Genomic DNA, 21,759 nt, shown 5'->3' on the forward strand with positions numbered 1-21,759 from the left:
ACAAGGTGATCACTAGAACTAGTGAGCATCATATATCAGGCAAACTTTTCATATTGGTGTGCAGCGGTTGGGATTTGAGCTTGCTGTTGTTTTTACCATGTATAATCTTGAAATATCATTTGAAAGATCACATAAGGTACTATAGGTACATATAACAAGCTTAGAAATACTCTGAGTTCTACTGAACCAGCTGTTGTAGTAGAAAGGGCTTACCACACCCTGACTACAACTCTTAGCAAGGGATCAGTAGGAAAACCCATAGTGTAGGTAGGTGCATCACTTACACCTCACTAGGAAGCATGTCTACCCACGGAGAGACTTCAGAGACTCCCCTAGTGGTTAATGACCCTCCACAGGTCCTTTCCAGATATGCAGCTCTCAGTTTCCAGGAGATTAGACAATTGTGTACCTCCAGGAAATTGAAACGGGGTTCCAACCCTACCACTCCTTTTCTGTTAGGTCTCTTAGAGACATATGATGCTAGAAAGGCCTCTAACCCAGGCCCCTCTAATCCAGACTCTAACCTCCCTGAAACTGAGAATGTAGCTGAGGAGGAAGAGGAAGACTTATCTGAGGATGAGGCAGACAATGGGCAACCTTTAGTCAGCAGACTTACAAGGGCCAACTTAGACCTACATAGGGAAGGGACTGGGGGACCCCCAGCGCTAACCCTAAGCAGGCCTAACTTTGGGGGTTAGAAGAGATAGATCTCATTCTAGGGACTCCAATAGATCTGTGCACTCTCGTGCCTCTCATGCATCTGCTCAGAGGAGGCTGACTTCCCCTCAGAGGAGAGAGCATGAGGCAAAGATGAAGGAGGCTAATCTGAGGATCCAAAGGGAAGAACTTGCCCTTGCCAAAGAGAAGCTTGCCTTTGCTAGAGAGCAACAGTTGAACGGGGTAGTCCCCACTGGTGGCAGCAATATCCCTAGGGATAGAGACAGGAGTTTTGATAATAGACACCTGAGTAAAATAGTGCCCTCCTATAAGACAGGAGATAATATCCACAAGTGGATAACTGCTCTGGAGAGGGCCTGCAAAGTACAGCAGGTACCCCCGAGTCAGTGGGCAGCTATATTTTGGCTCTCCTTTGAAGGTAAAGGCAAAGACAAGCTCCTCACTGTTAGAGATGAGGATGCTAATGATTACCAAGTCTTGAAAACTGCACTGATTGATGGGTTTGGCTTAACAACTGAACAGTACAGGTTGATGTTCAGAGGCACCCAGAAAACTCAGGCTCAAGATTGGACTGACTTTGTTGATTGTGCCACTAAGGCTTTGGAAAGCTGGTTACTGGGTAGTAAAGTTGCTGATTACACAGGATTGTATAATCTAATTATGAGAGAGCAAATCTTAAATAATTGTCAGAACCAGTTGAATTGAATTGAAAAATAATTTGTATTGCGCAGAACAATAACCCGAAGGTATCAAGGCGCCTAGCAAAAGGTCAGGAAGGACCAAGAGGGGAGACATAGATCTTAAACATAAGCTTGCTTGAAGAGAAAGGTCTTTAAGGCACTGCGAAAAATCTGTAGGGATGGAAGGGATCTCAGATCCAGAGGAAGTTCATTCCACCACTTAGGAGCCAGAGTGGAAAAGGCCCTACCACCCCACCTGGCTTTCCGTACACGGGGAGCTGCAAGAAGCAGCTTCCCGGAGGAACGCAGGTTTCTAGGGGGAACATAGTGGGAGATAATGGATCCAATTCCAGTGTCGCTCTTTTTAGCAATGGCTCTGTAGGTCATACTCAGGACCTTAAACCGAATACGCAGTTCCACCGGCAACCAGTGCAGAGTTTTCCTGGCTGCCGTGGCTGAAGAGCGTCTAGGGATATCCAGAACAAATCTGGCTACGGCATTTTGGACCACCTGCATAGTCCAAACGCGAGCCGATGAGAGCGACAGCTATTTGTTTTCTTGCCTGGAGGGAAAGAAATTTCCTAACCCTACGGAGAGTATGAATCAAGCCCCAGCAAGTGGAGACAGTTCTGCTCACCTGGTTGCCTAGGTCAAGGGCAGGATCTATTATCACCCCGAGATTTTTAGCAGAGGAGGTGGGGGAGGGACAAGTACCAAGGGAGTCAGGCCACCAGTTGGCTGACCAGATGTTTTCTTTTCCCCCAAACACCATCACCTCAGTTTTCTCCCCATTCAGTTTCAGAGAGTTCAGAACCATCCACCTACCGACCGCCTCCATACAAGATCTAAATTTGGAGGCGATTGGTTCATCTGAATGGGGTAGAGAAACGAGGATTTGAGTGTCGTCTGCATACGAGACTACCTCCATCCCGAAAGATCTTATAAGTTTGGCCAGTGGGGTAACATAGATATTAAAAAGGGTCGGGCAGTTGTTGCATCAGCACTTGATTGACTCAGATCTGACCTCTCCCCAAGAATTGGGAAAGAAGGCAGACAGATAAGTCAGGACAAGGGTCAAGCAGCAGAACCAGAACCAGGGTGGTGGCCAGAAGAAAGCAGACCAGAAGGGTAATGAGAATAAGCAAAATGACCAGAAGTCTTGAACAGGGCCCCAACAACCTAAGGAGGGTGGGTCCCAAAATCCCCAAAAGAAGAAGAATGATGGTCCTAAGAAACCATGGTGCCAATACTGTAAACGTAAGACTCACTGGTTTAGTGAGTGCACCAAAAAAGGCCAAACTCCTACCACTACTGTCCCTAAGACACCTGTGCCCCCTAGTACAGTTAGTAGTGGTAGTGTACCTCCCAAGGCTATAGTTGGGTTAACCCTGGGAACTGAGGTGGGTTCTTACTTAGTGTTATTTGAAATGGCTATGAGAATAATAGCAAATAATGAAGACAGAAGGGTTAGAATAAATGCAGTGATGGTCATCTTTTTCTTTTTTCTTTTCTATGATTAATGGCGGGGATAATTTAAAGTTTATAAGCTGGAATGTGAACGGGCTTAGGGAGGATAAAAAGCTTAATAGAATTTGTGAGTTTTTGAGAAAATCAAAAGCCCATATTATTATGTTAGAAGAAACACATCTTGACCAGAAAGAATGTAAAATAGCCTTCAAAAATCAAAAATGGATACAAGATCTCCTCTGCTCAAATCAAAGCAGCAAAATTAGGGGAGTGGCTATTATTGTTAGAGTAAATAGTGGGATAAGGGTGGAAAAGTATGATACGGACGACACGGGAAGATGGCTGACTGATTTCCTAACTATTAATATTATGAGGTTGACATGTGGAGTGTATTATGGGCCAAACCAGGATTGTCCGGACGCATTAATTAGCTTAAAATCTAGTTTATCGGAGCAAGACACACCTATTATTTTAGGAGGTGATTTTAATTTAGTTTTTGATTCGAGCCTTGACCGTACTTCTAGGGTTGTCTCTCTTCCTCTACCTAAATCGAAGAGAACTTAAAACCATCATGAAAGAATTTAGTCTCTTAGACGAATGGAGAGTCAAAAACCAGAAAAATAGGGATTACTCATTCTACAGCCACAGGCATAAACATCACTCGCGTATAGATTTCTTCTTAATCGATCAAGGGCTCTTATCTAAAGTCATGACCACTTCCTATGTTCCACCAATATTATCGGACCATTCAGTAGTAACCCTGACTATAAAGATTCCGCAGGGAGGGCAGGTTAGAAGGTGGACATTAGATAGATCGATATTACAACAGGAGGAAATCAGGGGAGATCTGAGGAGACAGATGGAGGAATATTTTATGTTTAACAAGGCCACCGCACCTGACCAAATAGTGTGGGAAGCTTTCAAGACTTTCTTGAGGGGCCTATTTACTACTATAATGATAAGGAGAAGTAAGATTAGAAAGGAAACAGAGAGGAATTCATTACAGGAGATCAAGCAAAAAGAGCAACAGCTGCAGAAGGCTTCATTCGAACAACATGTTAACATACACATCTTACAACAAGAGTTAGAAAATTTGAAAGCTAAATATCAGGCGAATCTTGATAAGGCTATCAAAGAGAAATGGGATTCAAGTAAACTTCGCAACTTCTCATATGGGGAAAAGTGTGGCCGCCTTCTTGCACGGAAGGCTAGGTCTGATAGAGCAAGAAATCAAATCAACGGCCTCAGAGTGCAAAGTTCTGGAGATGTCTCCTATACTAACGAGTTAATATCGGAAGAAGCAAGGAGATATATGCAGACCCTATATTCTGAAACTAAGGATAAATCTAATCTGGATGTAGATGGATGGTTGGAGTGGGTCACACTTCCGCAGTGTCAGGAGGAAGACTTTGACTTTGTAAGATCTGAGATAAAAGAGGGGGAAGTATATAATCAGCTGAAGAAGATGGCAAAAGGAAAAGCTGCGGGCCCGGATGGGCTCCCTGTGGAGGTATATCAAATTGATGCAGAGATAATTGTCCCAGTTCTCACTTAAATATATTTGGCTGGTGAACCTATTCCAAAAACTTGGCTGGAGGCCTCAGTTGCTTTGATCCTGAAGCCGAATAAGGACCTCCTGACTATTGAATCATATAGGCCAATCTCGCTGCTGAATACTGACTACAAAATCTTTGCAGGAGTCTTGGCGGCGAAGCTAGCCAAAGTAATTAAAACTATCGTGCATGAGGATCAGAGGGGTTTCATACCAGGTAGGCAGATTAACGAGTTGACTTTTCAGGTCATCGCAGCAATAGACCATGCTACTGATAAGAAACTCCCGTTGACCATTGTAGCAATAGACGCCGCAAAGGCGTTTGATCTAGTCAATTGGGAATATCTCTGGGATGTACTGTCCGGTTTCGGCTTTCCAACCAACTTTATCACCTCTATAAAAGCGCTGTACCTGAACCCAAAGGCAAAGATTCTTGTAAATGGGATGCTCACGGACTGGGTTCAAAAATCAAGGGGTACTAGGCAGGGGTGCCCCCTTTCCCCCTTATTGTTTAATTTATATATTGAGCCAGTAGTGATTAAGTTAAGGGCAGATCGTTTAATAAAACCCTTTTCTATAACAGATTTGATTCTAAAGTTCGCCTTATATGCAGATGACCTTTTAATGTTCACTTCCAATCCTGAGGTAGCAATACCTAGACTTTTTGACCATGCAGAAACTTTTGGAGAGACCTCTGGTTATAGAATAAATAAGGAAAAAACAGAAATCATGCAATGGAATCAGGAGGTGGTGTTACCCGAAGCAACATCAAGGATGAGGTACCTTGGTATCCAGTTAGTCCAGGATATTACAGAGATACCGAAAGTTAATCTGGATAAGGTGTATAAGGATATTTGTGGACAATTACAGCGTTGGTCCGGGCTCCCATTAAACATCTTCGGGAGGGTCAATCTTATAAAGATGATTATACTGCCAAAGGTAACTTTCTTATTTAACTCAATACCCTTATCTTTTGATGCAAAGGAAGTGGGTAAACTACAAGGAAAAATAGGTTCTTTTATTTGGAACTCCAAAATGCCCAGAATTTCTGCCAAGAAGTTAAGGAGACAATTAAAAATGGGAGGACTGGCGTTACCTGACATTCTGCATTATGGCCATTCCTTACATTTTAAAAATTTCAGAGTTATGGCAGGCAAAGCAGATACATCTTTTTTGGGACGTTTGTTTCAGGCAATACTGCATGGTATCCCTTAAGGCTATGAATATTTTTTTTTTAGTTTGGAGACCCCAGATTTTATAAAAAGGTCAGACTAAAGGTTTTAGTTACGGCTCTGAAGAATTGGGTTTTTTTCAGGAAAAAACTACAAATCCCATCCTATGCTCCTCAGGCCCCAATATGGGACTCTCCAGGAACCCCAGAATGTCTTAGAGATCAACTGTCAACCCCTCTTAAACTAGCAGGGTTGATGCAGTGGAGAGATTTACAAAATGACCAACAGCTATTGGGGTGGGATTCCCTCTTCATGTTGACCGGAGGAACCCTTACAAGGTTTAAATATTACCAGCTATCAAGCTGGTGGTCTACTGTAACATGGGATTGTGCATCTAACCCGAAATTCGATTTTGTAAACAGAAAGGGGCGTTGGGATAAAGAGCTTTCTTTCTGGTATGAGGCATTGATGAAAAAGAGGGAGATACTGATTTGGAACTTCAGAATCTCTGGGGAAATGTTGAGGGATTGGATGGTAACAAACTGGTAGACCTGTGGGGGGATTCCTTTAGTCTGGTGAACGGAATAGTAAAGTCAGCTCCTCTTAAACGAAACCATCTGTTCACACTGCACAGAGTGTATCTTTCCCCAAAAATATTGACAAGGATCACAAACCTGCAATATAGCTGTCCACGGTGCAAATCTCTAGAGGCAGATGACTTACATATGTTTGTTGAATGTCCTAGTCTCAACCTGTTTTGGAAAAAATTCGAGGGTTTTTTGGTGGATGTATTAGAAACACAGATTGTGGTGTCACCGGTAATGATCTTGTTCGGCCTAGAGGCTGATTACCATCTTGATAATCTACAGACTAAATTTATTTTCTATGTGATGTTATTGGCAAGACGAGAAATATGTAAAGTATGGAAATCTGAAGATGCTCCTATTTTTTCTGAATGCTTAAAGTAGATTATATATATCAGTGAGTCTGATATAGCATGTGATAATTCCTCAGAGTTCAAGATCTGGGAGCTCCTTGTGGCATGGCGGAATAGATGAGAGTATTCCTATGATTTCACCTGGGTACTGTTGGTGCTTAGTCCTCAACCAATTCAGGGGCCGCAAAGTTTCAGAGGTTGAGGTGGATAAAGCAAACAGTAAACACTGGAGGGGGGTTTCTTTTCCTAGCTCCACTGGCATCAAATTCTGTGGCCGTAACATCGAGATGTCAGGGGGGGGGAGAGGATCCCCTTCTAGAGCACCCAAAATTGGTATATGAGGAATAAAAAACTTTTTTTTTAAAAAGATTTCCTACTCAGGCAGTTCTTGTTTGTACTGGGGACATGGATATGGCCCCTACTGTAAGTCCTAGTACTCTGGGCAAATACAGGCAAACGCTTTTAATTAATGGAAAAATGGCTCAGGCCTACAGGGACACATGTGCCAGTGTCACTATGGTGACACCAACATTTGTGGACCCTGACCAGATCATGCTAGGTTCAGATTACCTAGTGACCAATGCTAGCAATGTCACTACCAATCACAGTATGGCAGTTGTTAATTTCTCCTGGGGAGGGGTAACTGGCCTTAAAAGGGTTGTAGTTAGTTCAGACCTCCCAGTAGATTGTCTTTTGGGCATTGATTTGGAATCCTCATTGTGGTCAGATGTGGAGGACAGGACTCATGTAGAAATGCTAGGTCTCTCCTCACATGTCCTTGCTGTGACCAGGTCACAGGCCAAGAAATGCCCAGCTGAACAAGTGCTGGATCCTGGAAGAATGGACCAGACACTACCAAAGAGGAAGAGCAGTAAGGGTAAGGCTGAGCCGTCCCCCCTGCCTCAGGTTGAGGATCAGCCCTCTCAGGAGGCTGACCCAAAGACACCAGAAGGAACTGTCCTAGAAGAGCTTGAACCTGAACAGGTTGAGGTTCTTGGGACAGGGGGACCTTCCAGGGCAGACTTGAGGCAGGCACAGTTAGACTGTTCCTCCCTTGAAACCCTCAGACAGCAGGCTGCTGCTGAGGCTGCAGGGAATGCCACAGGTGCCCATAAGGTATATTGGGATGATGGACTCCTATACTCTGAGGCAAGAGACCCCAAACCTGGTGCTACCAGGAGGCTGGTCATCCCCTTGTCTCTTAGAGGTTTCCTTCTCACCTTAGCCCATGAGATTCCCCTTGCAGGTCACTTAAGCCAGAACAAGACTTGGGACAGGCTTGCCCCACACTTTTACTGGCCTCATATGTCTGAAGACACTAAAGAGTGTTGTCGCTCATGTGTCACCTGTCAAGCGAGTGGCAAATCAGGTGGCACAACAAAGGCCCCCCTGATACCACTACCTGTGGTGGGGGTACCCTTTGAAAGAGTGGGGATAGACATTGTTGGACCAATGGACCCCCCAACAGCATCTGGGCACAGATTTATACTGGTGGTAGTGGATCATGCCACCAGGTATCCAGAAGCTATTCCCCTTAGGACCACTACAGCTCCTGTTGTGGCCAGGGCCCTACTGGCAGTTTTCTCCAGAGTGGGGTTTCCTAAGGAGGTTGTCTCTGACAGAGGTGCAAACTTCATGTCAGGATACTTGACTGCAATGTGGAAGGAGTGTGGTGTAAATTACAAATTCACCACACCCTATTGCCCACAGTGCAATGGGCTTGTTGAGAGATTCAACAAGACCCTCAAAGGGATGATAAAAGGGTTACCTGAAAAGCTTAGGCGAAGATGGGACATCCTTTTACCCTGCCTCCTGTTTGCTTAGATAGGTCCCACAGAAGGGGGTTGGCTACAGCCCTTTTGAGCTTCGATTTGGGCATCCTGTAAGAGGACCCCTATGTCTTGTGAAGGAAGGATGGGAGTTACCTCTCAAAAAGCCTAAGCTTGACATAGTGGACTATGTACTTGGTCTCCGCTCCAGGATGGCAGAGTACATGGAGAAGGCATCCAAAAACCTTGAGGCCAGCCAAGAACTTCAAAAAGCTTGGCATGACCAAAAGGCTGTCCTAACTGTTTATCATGCAGGACAGAAGGTGTGGGTGTTGGAGCCAGTGGCCCCAGCAGCTCTTTAAGACAGATGGTCTGGACCCCATACCATTATTGAGCAAAAGGGAGAGGTCACCTACCTGGTGGACCTTGGAACTGATGATGGGTCAGTAGATGGTGTAGTCTTTTCTGACAGCCTCTCTGAGCATCAACAAAAGGATTGCAAACAGGTTCTTCAATCCTTTAGACAGATGTTCTCACTGACACCCAGTCAGACAAACTGGTGCACCCAAGAGGTGGACACTGGTGACGGTCTGCCTGTCAAGAGTAAAATCTACAGGCAACCTGACCACGTCAGGGACTGCATGAAGAAAGAAGTCCAGAAGATGTTGGAATTGGGAGTCATTGAACCCTCAGAAAGCCCTTGGGCTAGTCCTGTAGTTCTAGTGCCAAAACCTCACACCCAGGATGGCAAGAGAGAGATGAGGTTTTGTGTAGACTACAGGGGTCTCAATGCTGTCACTAAGACATATGCCCATCCAATACCTAGGGGAGATAAACTTATAGACAAGTTGGCTTCTGCAACTTTCTTGAGTACATTTGCTTAACAGCTGGTTATTGGCAGATCAGGTTAGCTGAGGATGCCAAGGCCAAAACAGCATTTTCTACCCCAGGAGGTCATTACCAGTTTGTGGTGATGCCCTTTGGTTTGAAAAATGCACCTGCCACTTTTTAAAGGTTGGTGAACCAAGTTCTCACTGGGTTGGATGACTTTTGTGCAGCATATCTAGATGATATTGCTGTCTTTAGCTCCACCTGGGAGGATCACCTGATCCACCTGAGGAAAGTTTTGGAGGCCCTGCAAAAGGCAGGCCTCACTATCAAGGCCACCAAGTGCCAGATAGGGCAGAGTCAGGTTGTGTACCTGGGCCACCTTGTGGGTGGAGGCCAGGTTCAACCCTTGGAGAGCAAGATACAGGCCATAAAGGACTGGGCTCCTCCAACCACCCAGACACAGGTCAGAGCTTTCTTGGGCCTGTCTGGATACAATAGGAAGTTTGTCAAAAATTATGGGTTCATTGTGACACCACTTAATGACTTGACAAGCAAGAAAATGCCAAAGAAAGTTCAGTGGACAGTTAGCTGTCAGAAGATATTCGATGACCTAAAGCAGGCCATGTGTACTGCACCTATTCTCAAGAGTCCTGACTACTCCAAAACCTTCATTGTCCAAACAGATGCATCTGAGTTGGGTGTGGGAGCTGTTCTATCTCAACTGAATATTGATGGTCATGACCAGCCCATTGCTTTTATAAGCAGAAGGCTGACCCCTAGAGAGAAACGTTGGTCAGCTATTGAGAGGGAGGCCTTTGCTGTGGTTTGGGCCCGAAGAAGTTGAGGCCATACTTGTTTGGAACTCACTTCAAGATTCAGACCGACCACTAGCCCCTCTTATGGCTAAATCAGATGAAGGGTGAAAACCTCATACTTCTTAGGTGGTCCATTTCCCTACAGGGGATGGACTTTACAGTGGAGCACAGACCAGGGACTGACCATGGCAATGCAGATGGTCTCTCCAGGTATTTTAACTTAGAACAGGAAGACTCACCTGGTCAAGGTTAGTTTAATGTCCCTAAGTTTGGGGGGGGGTTATGTAGGAGTGGGGTCTGCAATCCTATAGTCACCCCAGATTTTTGCTTTTTGCTTCACTGGTTTACGACTTTCCCTGGCTGTGGGCCTGCTAATCAGACCCACAGCCTAGCTGTTCTCTCTCTAAATTGACAACCATGTACTTTAGGTGCATTTACCAATTGGTACTGGGCCACCTTATCAGTCCCTGTACAGTGTACCTTAGGTATCCAGGGCATAGGTGTACCCAGGGCCTACCAGGGGCTGAAGCATTATGCCACCCCTGGCTGGCCACCTAAAACTGACACAACTGGCTGCAAGACAGCTGTGGAAAGGTGGTGTAATCACCCTTTGCTATAGATAAAGTATACCTATATCTAACCCCAAAATGGACACCTATATTCCTATCTGTCACTCCTATGGCAGGCCTTATCAATCCTGAAGGCAGAGTGCTTGGAATTATGTGAGATGGTGCTCTGGCATGAGCTGAGCCCGTCTGCAGCTTGCGGAACCAAGTCCTAATAGCTGTTCCATGATAACGCTATACCATATACTCTTAAGTGCATTATCAACCTCGCGGTTAAATGCGAACTCTGGTATAACATTATCAAAACATGTCGAGTAAGGTGTCATACGAATTGGAATACTACCCCCTCGCCAATTCTGGCGACGGGGGTAGCATTCCACCCTTCTAGAGGGACACGACATGTATGTAACTGTGAACCCCGGTTAAAGTTAACTCGAGCCTCAGCATCACAAAATGGATGCTGCCACCACAGGACACAACTCTGACCTCCTGCTGCTGGGAGTCCTTCCAACGAGGGAGGCTTGGACAAAGGGTTTCCTGCCTTGGGAGGTGCTAGCACCACCCCAGACAGGATTTTGTGTATTGGGTAGGACCGACCTGAAAGGAATGAGACATGCCTGGGGCACACAAGGTGCCCTGTGCATACACCGGCTCAAACCAGTTGCTGGGGCACCCCTGCCCCAGTTCTGGCGCGAAGCCGGACAAAGGATAGGGGATGTAACCACCCCCCTTCCTGGTCGCACCCAGGGGAGGGACCTAGTCAGTAGTGCAGCCCCCTTTAGGAGAATAAAGGTAGGAGCTGGTCCCATTCCAGATTAGATTAATCCTGAACTACTCTACAAGAAGAAACTCTGGACTTCGACGTTCTGCTCCACAGAAGACGGAAGAATATCCCTTGTGGGCAAGGAGTGTCCACCCTGCAACTGCAGGCACCATCAAGCGTCCGGCGGCTTCCCTTTGTCGTCTTCCTTCCAGGATCCAGACTTCAGAGCCCGACGAGACCCGGATTCCCAGACCTCTCCGACCTCAACTCACATCTGCAGCACAGCTGAGATCCATGGGTGCGACGAGACACGTGGGACCGGCCATCTTGGAAGAAACTGCACTTCGCTTCCAGCACGACTCCCGAGGTAAACTCGACCAAGTGCTTTGGGGATTGAGAAGCCCCAGCCCCGAACAGCCCCTGCACCAAAGATCAGCCCTCCAGCATCCACGAGATCTGCGTGGGGCCCTTCTGCTTGTTTGCTGCTCGACGCGTTGTCTGGTCATTTGCCGGCTGGCTAGTGGCCTCCTAGGCGACGAACCTTGAAATCTTCACTGCTGGTCTGGTTGCTCCAGACTGGCCCTTGCTCCCTTCCAAAAGAGGGGCATCCCGGACTCTCCTAGTCCGCACCAGACGCCTTTTCCACTCACCGCGTGGGTTGCCTTTGCCAAGGCCTGTTGACGCCGAACCTGGAACCAGCGAGAGCCTGCGTGGGACAGCTCGTGCCTCCATCCTGGTCGTCCAAGACACCTCCTGGTCCACGTGGCTGCAGAGTCAAGCGTCCACTCTTCACTTGATCGCGACAACGACATCTGGTTCCTTCCTGGTTCCACTCCAGTCACTGGCTAGTGACTGTGAACATTGTCCCCTCTGCTTTCAGGTCTTCAGCATCTCTGATCCACCCTTGGATCACACCGGACATCTTCCTCCTGGTCGCCTGCAGCATCTTTTCTTTCAGGCTCCATTGACTTCAACGCAGAAACCCCGACACGACTTCGCACCTATGCACCCGCAGCCCGTGGGTGAGGTAACAAGAGCATTTCGGTGCTCAAGGGTAGCTTGACTCTCCTAGTGTCCAGATTCACAGTCGTTTTAGTCCTAACTAGTCAGGATTGTCCTTACTCACCTTTTCCTTGAACTGTACTGTCCATAGACGTTGTTACGCATCCCGCGTGTGAGTTCACACTCTGCACCCGCGTCCCGTGGGCCTCCTATTACTAACCTAAGGTTAGAATAGCGTAGTCCCAGAGGTCCTGCAGCCTCTGGATAGCTCCATTTCTTCTATCGACTCTCGCATTCCATTTACTTAGTATATGGTTTGTCGTGCCCCTAGGGCACCATTGTAATTTTGTGCAACTTATCGTATTTTTCCTAAGAGATTGTCATGTTCTTAGCCCTCTGACCTCATAAAGAGATCAGAGGTGTTTGTTATTAATATATATACTGTTTATTTTCATAACAACCTGTGTGGTGTCCTTTCATCTGGTATTCAATGGGTTATATTGTGGTAAAACAGCTGGCTTCACATGCCAAAAGACTTTAGCCTAAGACTGCTTTGTCCATGCTACCATTAGGATAGCTGGTCTATAAGGTTGACTTACAACCAATCACCATAAGGGTTGTTTGGACTGATACAAGGTGATCACTAGAACTAGTGAGCATCATATATCAGGCCAACTTCTCACATTTTCCATCAGACATAATTCATTAAATCCCAGCAGGTTTTTTCACAGGGTAAAATCATCTTAGAGCACACAACAATTGACAACAAATGGTTTATGTTGCAACTAAAATCTGATATCACTCTTTATATATTCTTCTTTTTGTGACCCTCAAAACCTGCCTTTCACTACAATCCATTTCAATGGGGTGCTAGCATGTATATTGGCCCCAAGGTGGATGCCAATACTTCCTGGTTGCAGTGATGGCAGCCAATCATATCTCACCATGAGATCTGTGCTTAGGCTCGGCCAGGATATACAAATTTGGTTTTCCTTTAATATCTCCAAAAATACTGAACGGATTTACACCAAATAACAAAAAGCGTTATTTCCGGAACATAATCGATCTTTCTGGCATATCTGCTGTAAATCCGTATAGCAGTTCGGACTGCGGGCGTGTCTAAAGGCTCTGGTAATTATCATGGGATATACACGTATTTTTTTTTTTTTTACAAACTCTCCCCCCCTCCACCACCACCACCTTTTTTTCTTGGCCTCCGCTTGACGGATCGCCCCCAAAACGTTCCATGCACCACTAGAATTACCGGCACACTTTTTGGGGGGACAATTTTGTCAAGATTCGCCAGCCGGAACCAAAGATATACTTTTCCTGTGGAAACATGGTCTTAACGAACAAGAGGGAGTAGTTTCTTACCTGTAACTCCAGTTCTGTAGTAGGGGTATCTCTGTTATAGTCATAATCTAGTGAATAGTCCCGCCCATGTGCGTGGACCCCGGAGCAATCAAAAATAATCTCTTAAGACGTCTTCTCTGCAGTCCTGCATAGACACTTAAGAGAAAATTAAAGACAATAATGCAGCCTGCATTTACAAGGCTACACTGTCCAGTACTTCAACTAGAAATGCCAAGGATATTTTACCAACATCACATTTCCAAAATGTGTCAAGCTCCATCCATAGAGACACTTCCCCTTCACAAAAACCTTGGAATGATAGATAGGAAGGGATGGACAGACAAGCCTCCATAGGCTGCCATTATATGTCTGGAAAAGGGATACCGTGCCTTTAAGGAACTCTCCAGAGACCCTCGGTATCCCATGATGCACAGCAAACTCCTTTTACTCTCAGTTCTTTTTCCCGCTCCTGCTAGCAGGACCCTGGAGCATGGAGCTCTCCCTTTTTGGGTTTAATTCTAATTTTTTGACACTTTTCAGTGTTTAGAGTGTTTCACTCAACGTCCACCTGTTCCTTCTTCCTTTTGCTGGAGTTTTTTTGCCAGTTTCTGCCACCTTTTCTGTCAAAAATGCCTGCATTGTTCAACAGATGCCCTGAGTGTGCCAGGAAGAAGGCCAAATCGGATGACCACAGAGTGTGTATCCTCTGTCTACCTTCATCCCATGTTCCTGGGGATTGTGACATCTGCCAGTCCTTTTCCAAAAGGACCAGGAGAGAGAGGGAGAAGATCCGGCTCCAAGGCCTGGAGCAGAGGAAGCTTTAAGATCAAGGTGGGTCTGGGCATGGGAGGACTGGATCTGAGTCCACTGCCCGTGCTGAGGCCTCTGGGGGGCTCCCCAGTCAAGAGAAGGCCAGGAAACGGCACATTTCTCCGTCGGCGTCAAGAGGATTGACCACCGTGTGCTCCCAGTCGACCCAGGGCTCTGGGTCGTAGCGACGTCGACGTTTGCCGTCGAGGGGGCTGTCGAGACCTCGGACGATATCATCCTGGATGTGGTCCTGTAGAATTTGGTGATCACCACTGGAATGAGAGGCAGTGGGGGAAAGGCATAAAGTAAGTTCTCGGTCCAACTCATCAGCAGCGCATTCCCGCTCGAACCTGGTTGGGGAAACCTGGATGCGTAGAGGGGGCATTTGGCGTTTGTTGCGTCTGCGAACAAGTCTATGTCTGGAAAAACCTAGCATTGAAAAATGTCGAGAGCCACTTCGTTGTTGAGCACCCAGTCGTGCGCTTCTACGAACTCTCTGCTGAGGAAGTCCACCTGAACATTTAGGGCACCTGGGACGTGAACTGCCTTGATGGTCAGATATCTCGCCAGTAACCACTTCCAAATTGCTTGCGCCTCCTGGGACAGAACTCTGGATCGGGTGACTCCCTGCTTGTTCAGGCAAAACATTGTTGTGGTTTTGTCCGTCTGAACAAAGAGGGAGCTGGATCTCAGAGACGGGAAGAAGGATTTGAGAGCCAGCTGGACTGCTCTGTTCCAGGAAGTTGATATAACCCTTCTCCGTGTCTGAGCACCGGCCCTGTACTTAGAGGTGATCCATATGGGCACCCCAGCCCTGCAATGAGGCATCTGTCACGATAGTTTGTGTTGAAGTCTCTTGGTGAAAAGGGACCCCTTGCAGAAGATTCGCTCTCCTTGTCCACCACCTGATAAGAGTCCTTGGCCGACTGTGGAAGTGCAATCCGATCTTCCCACTTCTCTGAAGCCTGCGCCCACTGGTCCTCCAGAGCCTGCTGAAGAGGACGCAAGTGCAATCTCGCATTGGGGACAATGAAGATGCACAAGGCCATGGATCCTAGGAGAGAGGACACTTGTCTGACCGTAGGGAGAAGAGTCTGAAGAAGGTCCTGAGACTTCTTCCTGATAGATATGAATCTCTCCTCCGAAGGACACATGTTTCCTTCCAGTGTGTCCAGGGACGAACCCAGATAGTGAATGTTCAGAGTGGGGTTGAGAACTGATTTCTTGTAATTGACTCGAAGACCCAGGCTGTTTAGAATGTGAAGAGTGACAGACAGATGCGACTGAAGAAGAGATGGAGTGGAACTCTTCAGAAGCCAGTCGTCGAGGTATGGATAAATGAAAATTCCTCGTTTGCGCAGACAAGCTGCCACCACTGCCATGCACTTTGAAAACGTTCTTGGTGCTGACTTGAGTCCAAATTTCAGAACTCGAAACTGATTATGATGCAGAGCCACTTGAAAACGGAGAAACTTTCGATGCTTCCTGGACACTGGAATGTGGACGTAAGCGTCCTGTAAATCTATGGAGCACATCCAGTCTCCTTGATGTAAATGTGGAAAGATCTGGTGTAGAGCCAGCATCCAGAACTTTTCCTTTCTTATGTATCTGTTTAAGATGCGAAGATCCAGAATAGGCCTTTGCTCCACAGAGGGACCTTTTTTTCGATCAGGAAGTAACAAGAGTATATGCCCTGGCGCTTATGTTGGACTGGGACACTTTCTATGGCTTCTTTTTCTAGAAGACTGCGTACCTCCTTTAAAAGTATGGGATGACACGATCCGAGAGCCCTCGGATGGATAGAAGGAGGAGGAGTCTTGAAACGTAGCAGATATCCATTTTCTACAATATTTAGCACTCACTTGTCGTTTGTTATCTTGCGCCATTCCTCCAGAAAACCAACGATACTTCCTCCTACGGGAGTGGTCAACACGTTTAGAGGAAGTAACTGCTCATTGTTTGGCTGGTTGCTTTGAGGTAGAGGCCTGTTGTCTATTGTTGCCTCTTCCTCTCCCTGGGCGTCTCTGCTGAAAATGAGACCTTTGCTGCTGCTGTTGCCCTTGCGATGACCACTGGTTGGATTGACCTTTCTGTTAGAATTGACGCTTATTATTGGGACGAAAACGTTTGCGAAATTCTCTTCTTTTCGAGACCCACCACCTTAACTGTGTCCAATTCCGCCTTCATTTTCGTCATCTCCTCGTCCGCATGAGGACCGAAGAGTGAAGAACCATTAAACGCTAAGTTGGTGATTCTCCTCTGCACTTCTGGTTTAAGGCCTGGTAGCCGTAGCCATGCAGCTTGTCTTGAACAGATACCATGAGCGTATCCGTGAGCAGTCAAATCAGCCCCATCCGCTGAAGCGCTGATCATCTGGTTAGCGACAAGACCTCCTTCCTGCAAGATTTCTCGAAAGTCTTGCTGATCTTCTTTTGGAAGTTTGTCAAAAAAATCGACCCAGGGAATCCCACAATGACCTGTCGTATCTTCCCAAAAGAGCCGACGCACTGGATACCTTCATAAAGGAGGCCGATGTGCTGCAGATTTTTCTGCCCATAGAATCCATAACCTTACTGTCCTTATCAGGAGGAGCGGAGGATGAAGACATCGATGACTGCGTTTTCCGCGCCACTGCCACAATGATGGAATCCGGGGAGGATCTGAACGAAGGAATAATGGGTCCCGTTCAGGAGCCTTATACTTTTTAGCTATACGCGAAGGCACAGACCCCACTGTTGCAGGAGTAAGAAAAGTCTGAGTGACAAGATCAATAATGCCGGGAACAAGTGGAAGCAAAGGCCTTCTGAGGAATGGTGATGTAGGGTCTCAAAGATCACTGTGGTGGATACCTTAGGCACTGACATCTCTATATTTAATTTCTTCGCTCCTCAACAACACCTCATTAAAAGTAGTGAGATCATTCACAGGTGAAACCCGCGATGGAGGTGTAGAAGTACAAGTAGGAGAGTAATCTCTCCTAGAGGACTTGGTAGATGAAGTAGACGAAGTGCGAGGTCTTCGGGGACTCCTCCTTGAATAAGAATGCAAGGATATAGATCTGTCCCTTGAATGCCACCGACGGGATCGTGGAGAGCGTGATCTTGGAGGAGTTCTTCTTCTTGAAGAAACCACAGTGGGTGTCCTCGATCTTCGTGGAAATCTCCTAGGTGTTCGTACTGGAGACTTTGAAAGGCGGGAAGGAGAGTAGGTATGGGAATAGTCCATCCCAATACTGCTGATGGACTTAGCCTTCTTGAACTCGACTGCCGCCGACGTCGTGGAGACTTCGACGTCGTACACCGTCGACACCGTGGTGATCTCGACGTCGAGTGGTGTCGTGCTCTCGACGTCGACCGGTCTTCGTGTCTCTTCGTCGGCAAGCTTCTCGACGTCGACCTACGATGAGGTGACGGAGTGTCTCAACGTCGATGGGGCTCTAGACGACGATACATGTTTCGACGTCGATAGACCCACATCTTGGCCATACCTCGGTTCCGAAGCTGGAAGCTTCGACGTCAAGGCCTTTCTCGACGACGGAGACTTACGCCGTCTCGATGTCGGAGAGTGTTCAGGCCTTTTCTTCGACGGTGGCTGCGACACCGACTGTGAACAAGCTGGAATCTTCCTTTTTCTCGACGTAGAAGAGGCAGTCTTCAACAGATGTCGATGCTTTTGATGAGAGGAGGGCTCTTGATCCCCAAGGCCACTTTCTGGACATGTTTTTCCTCTCTCCATGACCGCCTGAAGCCGAATTCTCTCCCTATCAAGGCGAATTCTTGAAGAAAGCTTCAGGCAATGATAACAAGAGTCCACCTCATGAGGGAAGGACGACAGGCTATACACACAGAGTGTGGATCTGATCTAGCCATCTTTTTTCCACAAGATGGACAATTTCTGAAGAGAGCTGGCATTTTGACAGAAAAAGATGACAAGTTTCTGTCAGAAAATTAAGAAAAACCTTCCACCAGCACAGGAGACATGCTAAACAGCAAGAAAATTAACAATTTCTGACTAAAAAGCCAAAAAACTGTCGAGCTCAAGCTCCAGGATCCTCACAGACGGAGCCGGAAACTTGACCTGTCACCTGTGGTGCATGCTGGGAGCATAGGGCTCTCTGAGGTTCTTAAAGGCAAAGTACCTAGATTCTTGGAAGTCTTAAAGGCGAGGTGCCAGTTTGCTTTTCTGTCCCAGGACAGTAATTCCTATGCAGTCTATGGGCCAAACTGCCTTCAAAAACTTGTGTTTTTTTCCTTGTTCTGGAAAATAAAGAAATTCTTGTATGAAGCCATGTGGGTGTATGGTCTCTATTACAAGTTTTCTTGTCTGGTGCGTTACTATACAAGTATGGCGAAGTTATTTTCTGGCTGTTTGCCCGTTTTAGTTGGTATTTATGGGACTGCATAGTTATTTATTATTTTTATATATATATATATATATATATATATATATATATATATGTAGTCCATATGGCTCTCTTTTTCCTCAAATGGCGCTGCTCAGCGTGGCCGCGTTGCTCCTGCGGTTGAGCCCAACCGCTATTAATTCAAACCAAGGTTCCTTCAGCAGAAGGAAATTGCGGAGTCGCAGTCAAACCACTCAATATAGCAAGGAGATTGCTTTCAAGATTATTTATTCATATCCAAAGGGTGCCAAAACAAAACAGAAACCAACGCGTTTCGACAGCCTCCGCTGTCTTGTTCACGGTCGGTTTGTCAAGTGCAAAAACACAAATTTAAGGAACAAACCCCATTGGCCCAATGTTACCTCCCCCTTGGGGGTGTAGTTTCAGTCAATGACCCGACCCTAGGGATTCTGGTCCATGTAGTCTATACATTATTTGGTAACATTTGGAGATAAGGCGTTTTTACAAGTGTCCCCTTTGTTTCACAAATTATTTTAGTTCTGTTTGATTACAATCAGTTTGATTTTATCCATTCCTTGGTGTGATACCTGTACCACTCATTTGTAATCGTTTCACTCGCTACTCCTGTATGGCATAACCCCGTTCAGGGGTTTTTGGATGATGTAGTTTTGTGATGTGTCCCATGATTGTTTTTCAAGGAGTCCCGCTTCAGTTCAAGAAACAATAAGGGACGCGTTATATATTAAGCCCCCCAGTGGGCAGAGTGCATTATACATTGTATGTACAGGATTCACTATATTGTTTGAATTGTTTTTGTAATGCCGCTTAATGGTGAATATTTGGGGTTTCATTGTTTACGCATCCGCTTGGTTTTTTGATGCTTTTGATCTGCCCTCTGGTGGGCATTAGTTGTTATTATATCGGTTGTTCCTATTTTTCTGACGTGAGTGAGGTGTGTCTTTAGTGAATTAAAATAGTTGTGTCTGCAAAGCGGGATGTTTTTTCAGGAATCGGATTGAGTTCAAAGTATGTTCATCTTTTCACAAATGTATGTAAAGTTCCTCCGATTGGTTGAGACCAAACGGAGTCATGGTCCTGAAATTGAGTATGTGTCTCGATTCCTTTTGCCTCAAAATTCTCTCATTGTGTCCGCCTCTTTCCGATAGTGTCATGGATTCGATGCCCCAAAACCGTAGTTGTTTCCAATCTCCTTGATGGTGGGTTTCCATGTGCTTTGCCACTGCATTGTTTCTATCCTTGTGAGTTGTTGCACGTGCATGTTCAAGGATCCGTTTTTTAAGTTCGCATATTGTACTCCCGATATATCGGAGTTTGCAAGGGCATTCGATCATGTATATCGTGTAGTTGCTGTTGCACGTTATGCACTCCTTGATCTGCCACATCTTTTTGTTTGGCATCAGAACTTGAGTTGTCGGTTTAGCGATTTCGCACGCTTTACAATTGTAGCATTTGACGAAGCCTTTTGTTTTTAACCACGCTTTTTTGGGGTTTGTTGTCTTGTAGTGACTGTGCACTAGTTGGTCCTGTAGATTTCTCGCTCTTCTATATGTGATAACGGGATGGTTGCCCATTTTCTTGCCGATTATTGGATCCAACTGAAGAATTTTCCAATTCTTTTTTATGATTTGATTGATTTTTCTTGATTCTTGGCTGTAATTCATTATTAGTCTGATTGGCTCTGATTTCTGGGTATCTGGTGTGGGTTTTTGTTCTAGGCATTCCTGCCTGGTTTTTTGATTCGCTCTACTCCAACAATTTTGGACCACTTTCCGGTTATATTTCCTTTGTGTATGGTCTCTATTACAAGTTTTCTTGTCTGGTGCGTTACTATACAAGTATGGCGAAGTTATTTTCTGGCTGTTTGCCCGTTTTAGTTGGTATTTATGGGACTGCATAGTTATTTATTATTTTTATATATATATATATATATATATATATATATATATATATATGTATATATATTGTTATAAGCTCCGGGGTCCCGCACATGGGCAGGGATAGTTCACTGCTTATGACTATTGATGAGTATCCCCTGGAAGAGAATGCCCAGTATTAATGTCCGGCAGTGGTGCATTCATCTTAGGCCTAATGCACTATGGTCATGCTAATGTTTATCCTGTGAGGCTGACTGCTGACGGTTTTGCATTCTATGTTAATGCCTACTAGGTTTATGCCCCAGGTGGAGGCCTATTGTTGTTCCCTTAAAGCTCTCCTGCCTCAGGGGTTATTCATGTGGTTTATGCATAATGAGAGGCCTAATGGGATGCTTTAGATTACGCCTGCTCCCAGAGGGTACTGCTTTTACGCTTGGTGATGCCATGATGTTTCCCTTGCAGGTTTTCCGGCCTAATGCTTAATTTCACGCCCTGATGTTTTTATTGCAGGATTGAGACTGATGGACTTACCTTTTTTTTCCTCTTTGTCCATCGCAATGGGTCTGGCAGCGGCCCGATTGGCCCTGCCATGTAAATAATCCCCCTGTAAATATTGCCTTGGCGCAGTATAGAGACTACTGTGATTACTATCGTATGTTTGACACAATACAACCATTATTTTTACACAACCTTGTGTCGCGTCTCTTTTTGGAGTGTGCCTTGTGTGACGCCTGTGTGGATGCTTTACACATGTCCTCTGGAGTTTGGCCCGCCCGAACTGCACCATGCTACCCATTTCTAACAGAGCGTTTTTACCATAACGTTTTCCGTAAAAATTTCTGACGTTTTTTGGTTGCAGACATCGCAGAACTTTTCGACAGGCTCTAAATGTTAAATGGATGAATATTACCGCATATTTACTGCAATGGAAAACAGTGTTAACTTAATTTGGTATATTTGGTACATGTTTCCAAATGTATTCCAAACCAGTACATAGGACAGTCACAACTGTTCAAAACAATTTCTAATTGCAAGACAACAAACAGATATTTTAATAAGTTATACATTTTTTGAGGATTTTAGATTCAAAATTGCAGCCCTTTATT

General features: G+C 45.8%; 1 protein-coding gene across 5 annotated transcripts in view; it reads right to left on the reverse strand.

The window, feature by feature from the left end:
• Positions 1-21,759, reverse strand: part of LOC144752023 (uncharacterized) — a 351,397-nt gene that overhangs the window by 188,187 nt on the left and 141,451 nt on the right. The window lies entirely within an intron of this gene.

The sequence above is a fragment of the Lissotriton helveticus genome, chromosome 4_2, assembly GCF_964261635.1.
Source record: "Lissotriton helveticus chromosome 4_2, aLisHel1.1, whole genome shotgun sequence".
Taxonomy (NCBI): domain Eukaryota; kingdom Metazoa; phylum Chordata; class Amphibia; order Caudata; family Salamandridae; genus Lissotriton; species Lissotriton helveticus.